The following is a 17844-nucleotide window of genomic DNA, read 5'->3' as shown; positions in this document are numbered from 1 at the left end:
ATCTGTAATTAAAAATGGGTGGTGATCTCTCAAAGATTAAAAATTTATATTTTATACTAAAATTTCTGAGCAGCACAGAAACCATCCTAACATTGCTTACTTGAATATTTCCAGGAATTTCACCTTGTCACCATCTATTCCTGCCATCTTTTTTAAAAAGATGACATCTTCAGAAACACTGAGATGAAACCGTCCTTGCTAAGGCCTTGGTTAGCTTTACTGAGAGAGATAGAGTATGCAGGGTAGTACTTCTGCATAATGGGTAATTCATAACTGTCATTATCTTTAGTCCCAAATTAGCAATTATCAGATAAATGCTTGAGTGTTTGTGTGTTTACGTCCACACATATGTATTTATCTAAGACAGGTGCCTCACATTCTCTACACGCTAGGTTTTATCATTTTAATTGCCTGGTCAATGTTGAAGTTCCATCACAGTAGCTGCTAAATTCCAAGTGTTTGTCTTTATTTTTCACCTTTCATATTACGCTTCTTATTTTATTTTTGTTATCTTAATTTTCTGAAGACTTCTTTGTGCTTTTATGGCTGGCTGCCAGAATTCTGGCAAGTGCATGATTTTAAATCTTTTTAAAAAAATACATATGAATAAAATGTTCACAGAAAGAAAAGCTATCTCCACAATTGGTATTGTTTTACTTTTCAAGAACAAGCTCTAGTTGAAAAAAAAGAAGCATTATTTATTTCTCATGGGCCTGTCTTTTGGCTCACTCTCTGGGAAAATCCTCGTCCCTTTAGATCAAAACAGTGAACTGCCTCCCAGTGAATTAGAATACAATCCACATTTGCCACAATATCACACAGTAATTTTAGAAAGCTGGGCTTATTCACATCTGGGGAATGATGGCATGATGCCCCTCGTTAGAATGGCTTTCAGAACCTACACTGGTGATTCTGATTCCTTATGCCTCATTTTCCATTTTTTTGTTTTGTTCTTTACTCTTACAGAAAACTCGTTCCCCTTCCCAGGTTTTCCTGATTCACACACACACACACACACACACACACACACACACACAAATCACACAAAGGCCAGGGGTGAAGAAGTGAAAGGTCACCTTCACAATGAGTTTTCCAGGATTATTTAGATGTAATGAATAAAATTGCAAATTCTATCGAGGCTTTTAGAACTAATGAAAATTATCAATGTGTTACACAGCTGCATTTCAGTTTTGTTTGTCTGAGCCTGGAACAGAATAGATTTTATAAATAGAACTTAAATGTGACCACAGAGCATGCATACTAATCAGTTCATTTTAAGATATTGTTTTGCAATACTTTTAAGATGCACACATGCTGGGAAAAATTACTTGTCAGAGGAACAATGTGGAGCAATTTCTTACCAAAGTTGCTAATGGAACTACTTTTTTCTTTTACTTTTTCTTTTCTGTTTGCTTTTTAATATGAAGTATCTACCATTATCTATCTTTTCTTTTAGGTAAATTTTAAAATGAAAAAGGCTGAGAGAAAAGGAAGGTTTTGCTCCGGGAATTTCTATAGGAAATGGGATTCATGGGGGTTGGGGAGTGTCCATTAATTTGAGGTTAAAATAAAGGTAATCAAAATATCTTAGTTACCACATGCGGAGTTGTAACATTTATTACACACTTCCTCTGCTCACATAAATATGGAGGGGATTTTTTTCCCTGGCTCTAAAGCGATTGGAAGCGTGTGGGATGGAGCACTAAGTGGTCCCCCACTGAAAGCGTTCTCTATCCGCCACTGATTTCCTCTAAGCAGGCAATCCTATCTGAATAGTTCTGACATCTAGGTAAGTCCACTCCTCTGTAACAGCACGCCCCCTGCGGGAATGCATTTCTTTCACTTGTTTGAAGGTAGAAATCTCCGGGTGGGTTTTGATGTGCGATGAAGCACTAAGCCCAGAGCTTCCCTTAAAGGTGAAATCCAGACACTTTTTCTGGAAGAGCAAAGGTGACTAAAATGAAAGCTTCACTTCCCCAATCATTAGCAAGAATGAATGTGAAATCGTTGACACTCAAATGCACTTTAAAAGCCAAATGGGGCCTCTGGAAGAGTGTATCTCATCTGTTTCCCACTGGGCCTCAGGAAGGTGCTCCGAAGTTCCGGGCGCCATTGGTGACAATGAACCAGAGCGAGTTTCGAGGACTCGGTCATGCTGGAGAAAGGGAGACCGGAAATGACCTGAAAAATTAAAATCCATGGAAATCTGAGCCATCAAAATGTTAGGGGGTCTTTAGCACCCAAAATCTGACTAAGCTATCAACAAACGGAAGAAAATAGACTTATGGATACTAGTTATGCTCCAAAGCAAACCAGCAATCGTTTATTGCGTCCCTACCATAATGTACTACGGTTCTTTATGAAACTCTACCGGGCAAGCGCATTGCATTGTTCCAGAGATTGGCAATTACAGCTCCTCCATCAAATGCAGCCCACAGGCTCTTTTTGTACAGTTTAGGACCAAAGAATGGTTTTTATCTCTATAAAGCTTTGAAGTAGAGGGAAGCAGAGAAGGAAGAAAAGGAATGATGAAAAAGTGGATGAGAAGTAGTGTGGCATATCCCTGTTATCCCAGCACTCAGGAGGCTGAGGCAAGAGAATTGCAAGTTTGAGGCCAGCCTGGGCTATATAGCAAGTTCATGACAGCCCAGCCCAGGCTATATATGAAGACCTTGTCACAAACTACGAAAAATTTTAAAAAGAAGTTATAGAAAACAAAAGAGAGAGAAAAAGAGAAAGAAGGAGATAGTATGTGACCCCCCCCCAAAATGTAGAACATTTACTATCTGACTATTGACCAAGATATACTGCCTCTGTACTACACAAAATTGATTAATCAAGAAAATAGCCAGGAAAAATTGCAGTCCCCAATAATGCTACCTAATGAACCTAGAAAGTAGAAAATTGTTGTGCAATTGAAAGCACCAGAGTAGGCAATATGTTCTTTTCTGGACTTGTACAATTTGGGGAACAAAAGGGACTTTGGAGATCATGTAATCCAAGATTTCCAAAATGCAACCCCCACATAATGAGCAAAACAATCTCAGAGGTACATGGAAGAAGAGTTTTTATTTTAATATACCTTATCAAACAGATGATTTCCCAGATTTTATTGCTTGTGATGAGGCTTAAGCTTTAAGTAAACAATAGTACAAATGGTAGTAGATTTATTAAATTATAGTAAAATATTAAGGTGTTTTGTGAGTAGTCTGTCTAGCACAGAATCTAGTCCAATCTTTTGTGTTTTGATTTTACAGTTGTGAGAAGCAGATTAAGATTATACCTGAATCTTAAAGCTAAAAGAAACACAGTTTGACATCCTGTGATTGTAAAGCAATGTATACTATTTGAAAAATCAAATAAAAATAGATAGCATAGAAAATGAAAATTTGCAATAATTCCCTTTCAAGAGTTATCCACTGTTAATTTGATATTCCTCACTCCAGACCAAATTTTTTTAGGCACATAATAATATTTTTAGTATGTACTATATCTACAACATAATTTTTGGTTTAGAGTCTGATATTTCTGTCTTATAAATCATTTTTATTATTTGGGCTTGAATTATATTTAGATGTATAAAAGAAAATAAGGGCAATTACCTAGAAAAATAGTTGCAATCCCAGAAAGTACATTTTGGGAAGCAAGGTGTGAATGGGGAATGCTTTCATTCATTAAGTCCAGACACAAAAAGGGTTGGGAAGCTAAATGAGTGATAGCAAGGAGCTAGCGCGGCTCTTCCCTGCATTCTTCATTTCTGCCTAGGCTGCAAGTTAACCTGTGAGGTTAATATAATTGCTGACAGCTTGCAGGCCCTGGGTGATGATGAAAGATACCTCCTCTTCCCAAAGAGTTCCTGCTTCACTCTCAGCTCTCCTTACCTCATATCCACACTGTGGTTCCGAAACTTCCGGGCTCACAGACCAGTTTCAGAGAGGTCAGCTCATCTCACCCCACCCTGCCCCTGTCACTTAGGGTACTCTCAGTGGGAAATAAACTTGTTCTTGGCAATTAAGCTCAAAGGAATCACATTTCTGCTATCTGGAAGATTTAGCTTAAGGGTCTCCTCAGCTTGGAGCATTGTTTTGACTCCACTTCTGCTGATTTGCCTTGCTCTCTGTTTGCATAATATGCTGGGCGTACCTGATTTAAAGTGCTTATCTGAGTGTATTTTAAGTTGGGGGTTTTCTTTTCTGCCTTTCTCATAAGACTTATCTATACTGAGTACCTCCTGTTCATTGCTATATTACTCAAATTCAGCACAACTATGGCACTTAGCAGATTAACAATAATTACTGGGTTCAATAAATGATCTCCTTTAGTGTGATAACTTAAAGAAGCAGTAATACTTGGTACCACAAATAGGAGTAGATGCAGCTATCGAAATCACCATATTTATTAGGATGATACAAATACTACCTCATTAAAACTTTACATTCACCATTAAAATGCCAAAGCTACTTACAGGTAAAATGATTAGTCTAAGAACACAAAGTAGTACAAATTTGAGAAGGGATTTTATCCTTGGTTAATCTCACTCAGAAGCTGTGTTCCTAACCTCTGTGCTGCTTTGGGCACATGCTACCAAGTATTCCTTCTGTGCAAATCATCACAGCCATTAGTTATTGCTATAGCTTGAACATATCCTCTGCAAAATTCTGACATTCCTAAATGTAAGCAGTGATTAGACCCTGAGAGCTCCTCCCTAATGAATAAGATCAAGGACAGTATAAAAGAGGTACGTGGAGCATTCGCTGTACTTGTTCTTCTGGCTTAAACCCTGTGAATACACAGTGTTCCTTCCCTCTAGAAATGAAGCCCTTACCAGACAGTCTAACTGGGTGGGACATGGATTTTTGATGTCTCAACGTCCATCACTGTAATAAATAAATCATTTTGTAAATTACCCACTCTGTGATGAAGAGCAGTAGACTAATTGAACTCTCATAGGAAATCTCAAGTCTGCCCAGCATTCAGGTTGAAGCATGGCTACTGCTGGCTGCTTTTAATCGGATGCACAGGGAGAATTGGGGTAAAAATTGGAGAAAATATTTGAAAACCCATGAGAAATGTTAGGGTCAAAGAAGTTATGGTTGCTGAAGAGATGAGCACCATTAAAGAGAAATCAAGTACTTTGTACAAGGACAAGAAGAGAGATGCCTTGAGGGCACCTCAGAAATCAGCAAAACCCTCCTCTTAAGGGTGCTAAAGTATCAAACCTTCATGTGAGAAGAGTCCCTGGAACCCTGCTGAGAAGAATTTCCTAGGGAATTAGTTCTCTGGGCCTCATTTCACTGTAATCAGCCATCTGGGCACTCAGAGGTTGATGCAGCCATGGTACAAGGCAGCCCAGATACTTCTCCCACTGGCAGCAGACTTTGGTGTCATCAGTGTGATGTTGGTATTACTGGCTGCTGCAAAATTGAAGGTGGATTGTCAAGTTCATTGGTTTACCAGCTGCCCACGGGCTCACTAAAATACGCTTCTGGGTATATCTAGGTGAGTCATGGAATTATGACCCTGAGGTCTATATCTGTCCCTTTACCACTTCCTCTCTGGCTACAGTTCCTTTATTTTGCTTCCCAGCTGCCATGAACTAAATAGCTTTGTTCTGCCTTAGCTTTCTGCCATGATGTTCCTGCCTTGGAGCCAGCTGATCCAGGACTGAAACCTCTTAGATCATGACCCATATTAAACCTCTCCTCTTTTAAATTGTAGGTGCTGGATATTGTGTACCAGTATCAGGAAAATGACTAATACAAAAGTGGATGAGTGTTTAAGGTCAAGGAAGTGTTTAAAAGGTAGACTGGGTCCTCTATAAGACAGTACCATTTTGCAATGTTCTTGCTGGCTGTATTAGCTTTTTGTTACTACAACAAAAAACCCAAGGAACATAACTTATACAAAGAAAAGGTTTAGTTTGCTCACAGCTTTGGAGAATCAAGGGCATGGAGCTAGTATAGGGTAAGTTTTCAGTTACATCACATCATGGCACGTGACTGAGTCATGAAGGGAGAACATACCAGAAGAAGGAAATGAGTACATTTTAGACAAGGAGCAAAGAGAGAATGAAGTAATTGGGGCCAAACTCAGGCTTTTATAAAAACCCTCTCCGGAGAGCTACCTTCCAATGGCATACTTTCCAAGGACCTCCCACTAGGCCCGCTCTCCCATAGATTCCACAGCAGCTGCCAGTACTGCCATCCTGGGCACGAAGACTTTAGTCACAATAGACCCTTGAAGACACTCAGATGACAATCAGATTGTAGCGCTGGCCAAATGCTCATTCAAAATATGAGCTTTTCCAGATATTTTGTGCTAATTTAAAGCAGGATTAAAACTTTCCATTGTAATTAGGAACCACAGTCATGCTTTTAGAGCACTGAAATCTTCACCCACCCCAAGTGACCTCACCCTTCAGCTTCCATGTTGAAACAGGAGGTTCATAAATAGAATAAAAATTTTATTTAGCTTCTGGTTCCTTTTGATTCTTTTCCTGGGAATCTTAAAACTGTTTTCCCTAAATTCTTTTCTACTCTTTATTTTCATGTTTTTATTACTACATGTTTGTAGTGCATAATGTTTACATTCTTGTGTTGTTGGTAGCTACAGATAACACATATTAATGTTTTTTTCATCCTCTTTCCCTCCCTTGTCTCTCCCTGCCTCCAGGTCTTGCTCCCCTTCCAATTTCAGAAAGATCTATCTTCCTATTATCTATCTTTTGCTTTGCCCTTTATTTATATTTTTCGTTTCTCATAAAGAGAAACTATGTGAGTCTGATTTACTTCACTTAATTTTATGGTCTCAAGGTTCATCCATTTTTCCTGTAGATGACTCGAGTTTGCTCTTCTTTATGGCAAGGTACTGCTCTTACTCACTCTTCATTAGTTTTCTGTGAAGGAAGTGTTCTGTGGTAAAATCCAATTGGGAAAAGGTTGGCCGAAATAATTAAGTAGGTTTCTGTCTGTCTCTCTGTCTCTGACTCTCTCTCTTTCTGCCCCTCTTATCTCTATTTCTTTCTTTCTTTTCATTCATCTACAAAGCTTCCCATTCATTTTTCCTGTTCTATGCATTGTGACTTCTAAGAAAATGATATGATTTGGAAGAACGCTAATCTCACTGTTTATGTTCTGTGTTTGGTTGCATTGGTATGTCAATGGCAGTCGAATTATGTAGGAATCATGGGATAAAACATTTTAAGTAACAAAATTTCCCTTTTTTCTTCTTAACCCCTGAATCATACATTGATATGTCAGGTAAGGATGGCTTTGAATTGCTTCCAATACATTTCATGATTAAATCTATCAGAGGCTCATTGATGGTTTTGTTCTTGTATTTTCTCCTCGAACTGAGGAGATTTTAATAGCCATATTTTATGCAATTCAAAGCCATCGATATATGATATGTCAGTTTGTATTACAGGGTTGAGAGAAATGAAGATGGTCAGGAGAATTCATCATGGAATAATTAGGTTGTAAGGTTGGACTAAAATCTGTGCAGTGATTGATAAGTACTGAGGGCAAGTGGAGTACAAGAAACACCTTCCAGAAGGTGAGCAGCCTGGGAAAATACCTGGAGTTGGTATGAAAAACTTCTAAGTAAAGAAAAAGTCCTGGTCTGATGGGAATAAAATATGGATTTGGTATTCAAAGAGAAAGAAAGATAGAAAGGTGGATTGGAGGTGAACTTGACAGTCACTAATGAGTGATGTTAGAATACTTCTAAATTTCTAAGTGGTAAGCATATCATTGAAAATTATTTCAGTATCTTCTGAAGCTTTGAGTGCAGATGGATAAGTGACTCCTACTTTTCGTAGCTATTCCTGAAAGAGAAAACAGACTCCTAAAGAATGATCTGAAACAAAGATCAATTTTGGGGGGGCCCCAGTAGCTCACATATGGGTCTCCTATGCAAGAATGAAAAGACATGTGTAGGATATAAAGGACAAACCGCAGAAAATGAGTCAAGATTCTGAGGGCAGCTTGAGTTTGAAGTAGATAAGGAACCGTTTGGAACCCTTGGTTGCCTTCAGGGTTTATGGCGGGGAAACTGAAAACCCTGGTTCAGAATGGGCTTCATGTAATTCCCGCCTCCTCCAAGGGATTCACGCATTGCTTGCCAAAGTTTTACTTTAATAGCGCAGTAGTTAAAACAACAGATTACAGGGTATGGTTGGATAGATATGAATCTCGATTTCTCTAATACCAGTTTCATCACCTTAGGGAGGTTATTTGATGTGTTTAAGTCTCAGAACCTTTGTTTGGAAAATAGGCACATTGCAGTATATATTTGATAGAGTGCCAGGTAGAATTAATGAAGCTCTTAATGAAGCTTTCTCTACATAATGTTCAGAAAATATTAACTGTTATTTTGTTGTTAGTACCCATAAATATATGAAGGAATCCAAGAATCTTCATTCTCTTAAAATCCACAAAGGAAGACTAGAATGCATATATGAAAAAATGAAGTTAATTGAATTGTTTTATCTCTGGCAAATTAATACATCTTAACATATTTTACATGAGTAGGAACCTTAAAAAACAATCCTAACATCAGCACCTTTGAGTCCAGTAAAAAGTTATTTTTTCCTTTTAATCTCCTGTTGCATCAATTTTGCTAGTACCCTGTACATATTTAACACATTCAAACAAAATGCAATTCATAAGTATATTAATATATGTTAGAGTAATTTTTAGAATCTGATCACAAAAGTGACAGTTGGCACAGATTTTTACTTATTATCAATTTATCTGTTTCTCTATTTCTGCTATATGACCATAACAGTTATTAATTTCAATATTTCCAATGTTTTTTATTCTTGGCTACTTTTCTGACATATTAGTTCTTAGTGAGAAAAAAATGACTCAGTAATAGTAGACATGAATTCCACTATCTCTTCACAGCTCACTAGGTTCAGTAATAGATAATGGCATAATTACTTTTTGAGTTTTAAAAAATCCAATTGGAATGCCTGCAGGTATATGTACATTTATTTGGTTTGGAAGTAATTTTTTAGCATAATTCATTTACTATATCCAGTATGATGGGTCCAAATGAAACCAAGCATCCAGAGGAAATTATTTTTTAATACAGACTCATAACCCGGGTATTAAGAATATTTCTTTTTTTCTCACCCAAAGGCAGAAAGGCAGTTTTTCTTCTCAAACCCATTACCATCATCTATAAGGAATATTTATTCTCTTTCTCCTAAGATTTACTCCATTGCTGCAGTGGTGGTTTGTGTGTTAAAGTACAAGACCATCTGTACTGATCATTCACCCACTCAGTGAAAGATATTGAGGACTAATTTGTACCAGTGCTCCATGCACTGGGGATACAACCAGAAATATACAGCAGATAAAACCCCCAACCTTCATGGGGTATCATGATAGCAGTGTTATGTTAACAGCACATGATGGCTAAAGAAGAAACTCGTGTCAGAGCTCAACAGAACTGAAGTGAAGGTGCAGCACATCTTTAGCCACATCTCTGATCACCCCAACTAAAATGTGCTGAGAGGGGCCTGCGACTTAGCTCAGTGGTGCCACACCTGCCTTGCAAGTGCAAGGCCCTGAGTTCAATCCCTGGTACCAAAAATCAAATCAAATAAAAATTAAAATATAAAATAAAATGTGCAGAGTCATTACTTGGGCATGTTAAGTCAGGAAATGTGTGAAGGATGGGAGGAACCAGATTTCTGGGTCAGAGACAGTTTAATTTTCCCAGCAAAATTAGCAATAAGAGGAGCCATATGATAGCATTTGTTCCCTGAGCCCTAACCTTGCAGTACAGTGAGAGCCAGATGGACCTGGCCACCCAGGGGTGTGCGTTATAAGAAATTACTGCGTATTTAGCAACCTTTCATTTAATATTGGGTTTGTGTGTAGACCTGTCAATTCTACTCCTCCTTTCTGCTATGGGAGAAAGATTCTGCCATCTCCCAATAAAACCAGAGGGACCAAGCCTTTGACACACAGGCATTTGGGGCACACTCAAGATCCCAATTATAGCTGTACACAAGTATCTTCAGTGAGGCAGATCTCATGTCTCTAAGTCTTTTTGGAAAGAGTTACCATTTTTTTTTTCACTACTGAGATTTGAACTCAGGGTTTTCACACTGAGCAACATCTCCAGCGCTCCCTCCCTCCCTCCCTCCCTCCCTCCCCTCCTTCCTTCCCTCCCTCCCTCTCTCCCTCCCTCTCTCTCCCTCCCTTCTTTTCTCTCTTTCTTCTCTCTCTCTCTCTCTCTGTTTCTTTCTTTCTTTCTTTCTTTTAATTTCTAGACAGGATCTCATCAAGTTGCCATAAGAAGACTTGAAATATTGATTCTCTTGTGTCAACCTCCCAAGCCACTGGGGAATTACTATCATTTGATTTTACTTATTGAGCAATATCTCTTTCCAGAGCTTTCTTCTTGTACAACCTTTAAGATAGGCCTGATGCATATGAATCATTATTTACTGAATGTGGAAAAATGCACAAACTTATAGAGAAATAGCTCCCAATAAGGAAATTGTACAATTAGAATGTAAGTCCCATGAAAGCAGGGATGATGTTCTCCCTTATACATCTTCATAGTTTTGGGCAAAAGACATGTTCTTAGTAATTATTTGTTTAATATTCAACAATACTTGCTTTTTTTTTTGGTACTGGGGATCAGACTTGGGTCCTTGTGCTTGCACAGCAGGTGGCAAAACCACTGAGTTAAATCCCCGGCCCTGCTTATTGTTTTTTAATAAGGTGATAGTCACAATTTTTGCCTTAGGTTTTCAAAAGGTAATCACTCCTTTTGAAACTCAGGGTATACTCCTCCGGACAAACTCTAGATAGAATTAAGAAGTCTACTAGCCACATTCATTCAAAAATATTTTGGAGTAGGACAAATTTGGGAGTTTGGGAGTAGTACCTCCCAAATTTGTGGGTTATTTTTCTCATGGTGTTGTGGCTTTATTCTGTTTCTCTGATGGTAAACACTACACCTACAAAATGCTCAAGTTAAATAAAATTATAAAAAGAATTAATAGAAAATAATAAACATTTTAATTGTTTTTACTGAAGATGTATATTGTACACTGACATCTTCAAATGTGAGAATTCTAAAGTAAAGTACAGTGGACCCATGACTTAAGAACTCAATTTCTTCATGAGGGCTGGTTGTAACTCAAGTTGATTGTAAGTCAAGACTATTTTTCCCATTAGAAATAATGGAAATACCCATAATGCATTCTGAACCTCCCAAGGGTGTTAAAGCACCCTTTAACTGACTTTTTCATAATAAAAAATGGTTGTATAATGTGTTTAATTTACCAGAAATATCAAGAATTTTCCTAGTGTATTCACCAAAAAGTTATAAAATGTGCCTAATTTACCAGAAACAACAATTTCATACTGTACTCACCATTCAAGTTGACATCTTTGGCTTACAGGAAGAGATGATGAAATGAAAGGTGGTTATTGTTTGGAAGGAGAGTCCCCTTCTATAAGAATATGAGGAGTCTGGCTCTCTAGTGTCCTTTCTCCCCTTGGGAGAGTCTGTGGCCCACTAGGGCCTGATTCTGGCTCACTAGGTCTCAACCTTTTCAGAACTAAAAACTGATCTAAGGTTGTGTTTCTGTCTTTTCTGTAACATTATTCTATAGTATGACATGACATTGTTATTAAGCAAGTAAAGGCAATGACTAGCTTTTTCTCTATCTGTGTGGGTCTTTTCTACAAATATTTGTAGCTCTGTCCATTTTTTAAGAATTTCCTTTATTTCAGAAGAACTTTGCTGTACTGTTGATACTCCTCCTCTTCTTAAGAAAGCTCCTCAGCTTCCATTCTCTCTTGCTCAGCCAGAAGTTGGTGAAGTTCCTTTGTAGACAATTCCTCTGGTGTTTCTCTACTATTTCCATAACATCACCACTGTCTACCTGCAAGCCTGTGGATTCTGCTGGCATGACAGTGTCATCAACCACAGGGTCACAGGTCATTGTCATCAACCACAAGGTCTACACAGCCTTCAAAGTCTCTTCCTTGTATAATTTTAGGCCATACTTTCTTCCAGGCAGAGCTCAATGTCCTTAGAAAAATATTGGCTCAAGATTTCTCATTTAACTCCACACAAGAAAATCAGCATTCGGATCATAACTCAAGACTTTAGTCACAAGTTAAAACTAAAATTCTGGTCATAGACCAAGTTGTTTGTATGTGAGACTGGTTGTAACTTGAGGATCCATTGTAGTAAAATTAACAATAAAAATAAACAAATAAAAATCAGTGCTCTGTTTCATTGTTTAACCTGACTTTTTCAGGTATTCCTTTTTTAATCTGTTTAAAATCTACTAACTTCTCATAGGGTATGTTACAACAAAAATGCATTTAGAGAAACACCAGTATGTTTTAGGTTCCTTGATACCCATAAAGTATTTTCTCAGATTTATAGTTTAACTTAAAAATCTTAGTTCTAGAAACTTGAACTTCCCTAGATTTCTCAAATCCAAAAATATTTTCATTATACTCTTGGATGTTATTATATGCAAGCAACACATAAAGGCAAAATGGGAATGAGTGGGAATTAGCTGTGTAATCTGGGGGAAAAATGAAAGAAATTTGTCCCAATTGTAAAATTCCTTGTTCTGGGAATAGTGGTGACATTGTCACAGGTGTCCCATGCCTTCCCAGTTCTGTTCTCCAGCTTACTTCTGTGTATCAGAAACCATTTGGTAGGTGCAGAATGCAGAAAGTTTCTCTTTAAATGTCTCTTTTTAAGATGAAGGAAAATCTTTTCTAGAAGTCTAGGGAAGACATTTCATCTGATCTCATCACTCTAAAAGAGATGGGAAAGAATTGTTAGCAAGCAAAGGGGGTCCTATGATTAGATCAGCCCAGTCACTACTGGGGACTGTCTCTCTTGAAGACATGGCCTCCCTACTGATAAAGCCAAACAGGGGGTTCTTTCAGCAAAGAAAGAACACAGACAAAGGCTGTCGGTTATAAGGCTGTTTAAGGATGTTGGACTCATGTCCTGCAAGAGGCAGTTAAGGTTGGAGTATCAGCATTTTCATTTTAACTCACATACACTGTCCCTATGCAATCATGGCCACCTCATATTTCATCCAGTATTTATAAAGGGGGCCCAGTGGATATTCTTATGCATACTTCATGTTTTATAGACATTTGACAGGCAAGACACGATTCCAATGGTTCTTGCAAACCCTATAGCTAGCTGATAAGACAGGATTACTAAAATCTAGTTGCCCCAACTTCTAGAACTCTTTCCCTTTCCCCTTACTCCTTTAGGCTCTTCTAGTTACCTGCATTTCCTCATGAAATGACCCAATGGTTTTGGCCAAAGCGTACAAGTTTGATGGCAGTGTGTGTTAGCCGGGTGAGCACCTGCGCCTTCCGCAAGCCTTCCAGCAAGCAAGCCAGTGTGAAACGAAAACAACTCTTGTTGGCGGTGTTGACAGAAGGTGCCACTCAAAAATTAGAGTCAGCTCAGAAATTAGCTGCCAGATTCTTAATCTGAAAGAAATATTCACAGCACAGTCGCTCCCTCTCCACTCTGGGTGAGCATTCTTATCTGTTGATACCGACCTCCCTGCTTCCTCCAGCTCCATGGGACAACATTGGAGAGAGACTGCTGTCTTCGCCAGGAGAGATTCAGCAGGCAGAGGCAGCTAGGCAGACTTTGGCTCTTGTGAACCTTCTGGTGGGCTTTGGCTGTGTTTTCTGAACAAAGGAACTCAGCTGTGAAACCCAGGCTTTTCAATCCCTAGACCTCACCTCACTTGAATGAAAACAAATAAATGAAAAAGTTAGAAGAAATAGATTAACACTGGTAATCTCTCATGAACCTTTATAATATAATTATTTTTTCTTCAGGTTAAAATAACACAGTATTTAGTAGAGTATAAAACATATGTATCTGAATATTGAAGTACTCCTTAACTCCATGTAACTCAGAGATAACTCATTAACATTTTTTGCTTATTCCCAGAGATTTAACTTTCTGTGTAGACAATACTATTTTAAATATACTGTTATGAGGCTTGATATTATAACTTAATAATTGAATATATTTTCGTGATGATAGTTTTGATATATTTTTCTTTTTAATGGATGTATAGTATTTCATTATGTGAATATCTTATGATTTATTCATCCAATTGTTTATCAACATATATTTGCATGGCTTCCAATTATTCACCTTTGCAAATAATTCTGTAGTAAACACCCATATAAACACATCTTTGGTTGTTTATCTCTATATTTCTGCAGGATAAATTCTTTCAAAAGGAATTGCTATGCCTAGGGTCCAACATCCTTTTCTGCAACTACTTAAGATGCAGTATCACCTAGGCAACACCTTCAAACCAGATCTGGTTGTGGAGTGAGAAATCCTTCTCTATGTGATGGCCTGAAAATTAGCAAATCTCCAAAAACACACTTCTGATGGTTCTTTTCACTTCTTATCCCACAGGCAGACCTAAAATGATTTCTTTCTTGCTCATTTTTATGGGTGATAATATGTTCCTCCCACCCGGCACTTCTTTTTATTTCGCTACAGCTATAACAAGCACTTATAAGATCAGCAATCTAGGTTACCTGAAAACCTTTTCCTTGTTAACTTGGCTCAAAAAACTAAGACTGGACATAGAATCAGAAACCAGCAGCTCAGTCATGGTTATATAAAGCTGCTCTTGGACATATCATTAACTTTTTCTCCTTGGTTTATCTCTTTAAAACTATAGATGCAATTCATTTGCTAGGCTTTTGTGGACAGCTCAAAGGCCTTGTTAGAATGTACTGTATACAGTTTATTACTCCCCCTACACACAAATGGAAAGCAGTTTACTTTAAAATAATGCTAAGTGAATGAAATGCTTAATAATAATAACCTAGTATCTTAATACTTTCTGATTAGCACTCAGTAATGACCAATGTTTAGACCTCCTTGTTTCTGTCAAAAATCCATTTTATCAGACATGTAAATGGTCTAAATTATGTGATATGCATTAGCTATGGAAAAGACCTCATGCAGCACTAGATATTCAAGTCTGTGACCCTTGCAAGCTGGGGCAGCAATTAGGCGAGCTATCTGTTCCATTGAAACCCAAAAAAGACAGAAGTCACTGCCAGCAACACAAAGCACGGCAGCTTCAAATCCAAGATACTGTCATTTCAGTATTGACTCACACGACCTCCTCCCAACCCCTTTTCCCCCAGTTGCTCTTATTACCCTACAACCAGCTAGTGTTTCTCAAAGACAGTGCACGGCCACCTGCAGAACATCACCTGCTGGCTAAATCGAAGGCCCCTTCCTAACGTAAAGGAAGTAGGCTCAGGAATATGCAATTTTTAACAAGCACACCCTAGGTAGTTACGAATCCCTTTAATATTTGAGGACCTCTGCCCTCTGATACCATGCATCTGAAGTATTCACATGCATGGGGGAACTTGGGTAGCTTGTTAAGCTTTTCATCTGATTTAGAAAATTTGGGTAGGGGCCTGAGACTCTGCACTTCTAATAAAATTCCCACATCCCAAGAGGCTGACGTTGGTGGTCCATTTGCCACACTACGCACAATAGGACCTTCCCATTAACACCTGGAAGGCAGAGCTCTGTAATGCATCTTTATAGCCCCGGTATGTCACACCAAACTGGAATCTTGCATGTGTTTCTCTGATTGAACAAATTAATACATTCCAAATCCTGGATAGTGAGAACATTGAAAAAGTTGTCTACTCTATAATTAACATGGAAATTACTTTAATAGATGGTTTATAGGATATGTATAGTAATTAGGATATGTATAGGAATTAGGTGTTCAAAGTTGCCTTATTCTGATGTACACATTGCACACAAAAGGCCATAAACCAGAAGCAGCAATGTAAGATCTTCAGCTGTCTTATCTATGAATATCAGCAGGGCCTTGATAAATAGTAAGAGTGGAAAAAAACATCAATCGGAAATCTGGGTAGTTCAAGACATGTTCATTGATAAAATACGTTAGAACCAGTTATTGATTTTGCAGGATATAATATTTGAGGGAAAACAACAAACTATATTTCTGGATTAGCAGGCAATAGGAAGTAGCTGGGTTCAGGCCCACTGCCTCTTTGTATTTGATACATTTAAGATAATTAAAGTGACCCATAAAGAGCTATATAATCAATACAGGCAATGCCAATTGAAATGTACAGCTATGTAATACACTTTCTCTGTCTACTCAGTCCTTGACAGAAAAGGGCACATAATTTGCAACAGACTTAAAGTTTATATTTCGAATATCTTCTGAGGGTATTTCACAATTGGGTAGGCTGAGGCCAAAAGGAAAGAACTGGCTTTGGCACAATTATATAGTTATTTGTCCTCCGATGGTTGGAGATCTATTGTGGGACCATCAACTCTGATCCATATCCTAGTTCCTGGAGAAGAAAAGCAAAGATCTGAGGCAATGCGCTGAAGTACAGAAAGAGCTTAGCTCCATTTTGGTCTACTGTCTCAACCAATTGAGAAATAGAACATTTTTTCTTTAATGAATAGTTGTATCTTCCAAAGCACATATTGGAAATCTCTAAGTCTTCTGTATCAGTATTTCAAAGCAAAAGTATCATAGTAATAATTATAACAGCAATGCTTTAGTAAAATATAAGATGAAGTGCTAACACATTTTATTAAATATTAGATATTACAGATACATCTTTCTGATTGAACACTGACTGATAAAGAAGTGATATTTGAGGACAGTTCCTACAAAGGTAAGAAAATGTGAAATCATTTTCAATTATGTTTAGGGGACAAAGATCTCGTATAACAGTAAGGTGTTAGGACACTGGTGATATGGTACAAAGCATTTTGAATGACTGTTCAGAATGTAGAGATTTAATTTAAGCATAGCTTGAAAGAGAGGTCCTGCAGTGAATTTTTCCTTCCCTCTGGGGCTTCAGAAGGATTGTGGATACATGCACAAAGACAGAGAAACAAGAAGGCTAGACCAGACCAGGGAATATGAAATTTCACAGTATAAATTGCATGGATGGTTTCCTAGAATTGAGTTCATTACGTATAGTTTAAACAGAGATGAGGGAGTAGAGTGTGTTCTGATCATCAAAGAACAAATTAAACTGTGCTGCTACTCAAATGTTGTATTAAATGTTCTCTGAAAGAGGGCCTGGGCTTGAGAGTCTGACAAGGAGGCTCACTGCTGGTTGCTTTTGTTTCTCCTGATATGACTCTTCACTCTTCAGCTAGATCATGTCCCTATGCAAGTTAGGTCATTCTGGCTGAAGTGACCAGCTCAGGAAAGTGAGCGATGGCACCACGTACCATCTGTTGCAGAATAACTGTAGGAACCCAGGCCCAAGCTCCATGATGGCTGTTGGCAAGCTCTTTCTGTAAATGGCAGGGTCAGGCATATATAAATTGCTTTAGGTTATCTGGTCTCTACTACCCCTTCTCAACCCTACTTAACCCTACCATTGTAGTACAGAAGAAGCTACAGACAATACATAAACAAATGAATGTGGCTGAATACCAATTAAACTTTATTTATAAAGGTAAAATATTAGAATACCCTGCTCTACACCAACACAGTATAAATCTTTGCCTTACTCTGTTTTCTGTGGGTAAAAAACAAATACCTTTCATAGTAGAACTACCTCTACCTATTCTTTATAATGAGTTTAACAAATTTTTTTTTTTATTACCAAATCTGTGTACTATACTTTATTAAGTAGTGGGGAATCAGGAGGCAGTTTGGGGGTGGAAGGAAGGAAAGATGTATAACATCAGGTCCTTCCCCTAGAGTGCTTTAAATCTCCTCGGCAGATATGGTGAATAGAACAAGTCAAGAAG

The 17844-nt window shown here is 38.0% G+C and overlaps 1 long non-coding RNA gene across 5 annotated transcripts in view; it reads left to right on the top strand.

Annotated features, from left to right (window-relative positions):
* Positions 1-17844, top strand: part of LOC110344792 (uncharacterized) — a 630580-nt gene that overhangs the window by 510982 nt on the left and 101754 nt on the right. For all 5 annotated transcript variants that reach the window (XR_015444644.1, XR_015444645.1, XR_002387605.2 and 2 more), the window contains one exon: positions 16676-16748. This is a non-coding gene — a long non-coding RNA (uncharacterized LOC110344792). The remainder of the gene's footprint in view (positions 1-16675; positions 16749-17844) is intronic.

The sequence above is a fragment of the Heterocephalus glaber genome, unplaced genomic scaffold, assembly GCF_053883595.1.
Source record: "Heterocephalus glaber isolate CG9 unplaced genomic scaffold, H.glaber_assembly_v1.0 deba00001606, whole genome shotgun sequence".
Classification (NCBI taxonomy): Eukaryota; Metazoa; Chordata; class Mammalia; order Rodentia; family Bathyergidae; genus Heterocephalus; species Heterocephalus glaber.
Note: the sequence above shows the minus strand (reverse complement) of the source record. Positions and strands in the feature narration are given on the sequence as shown.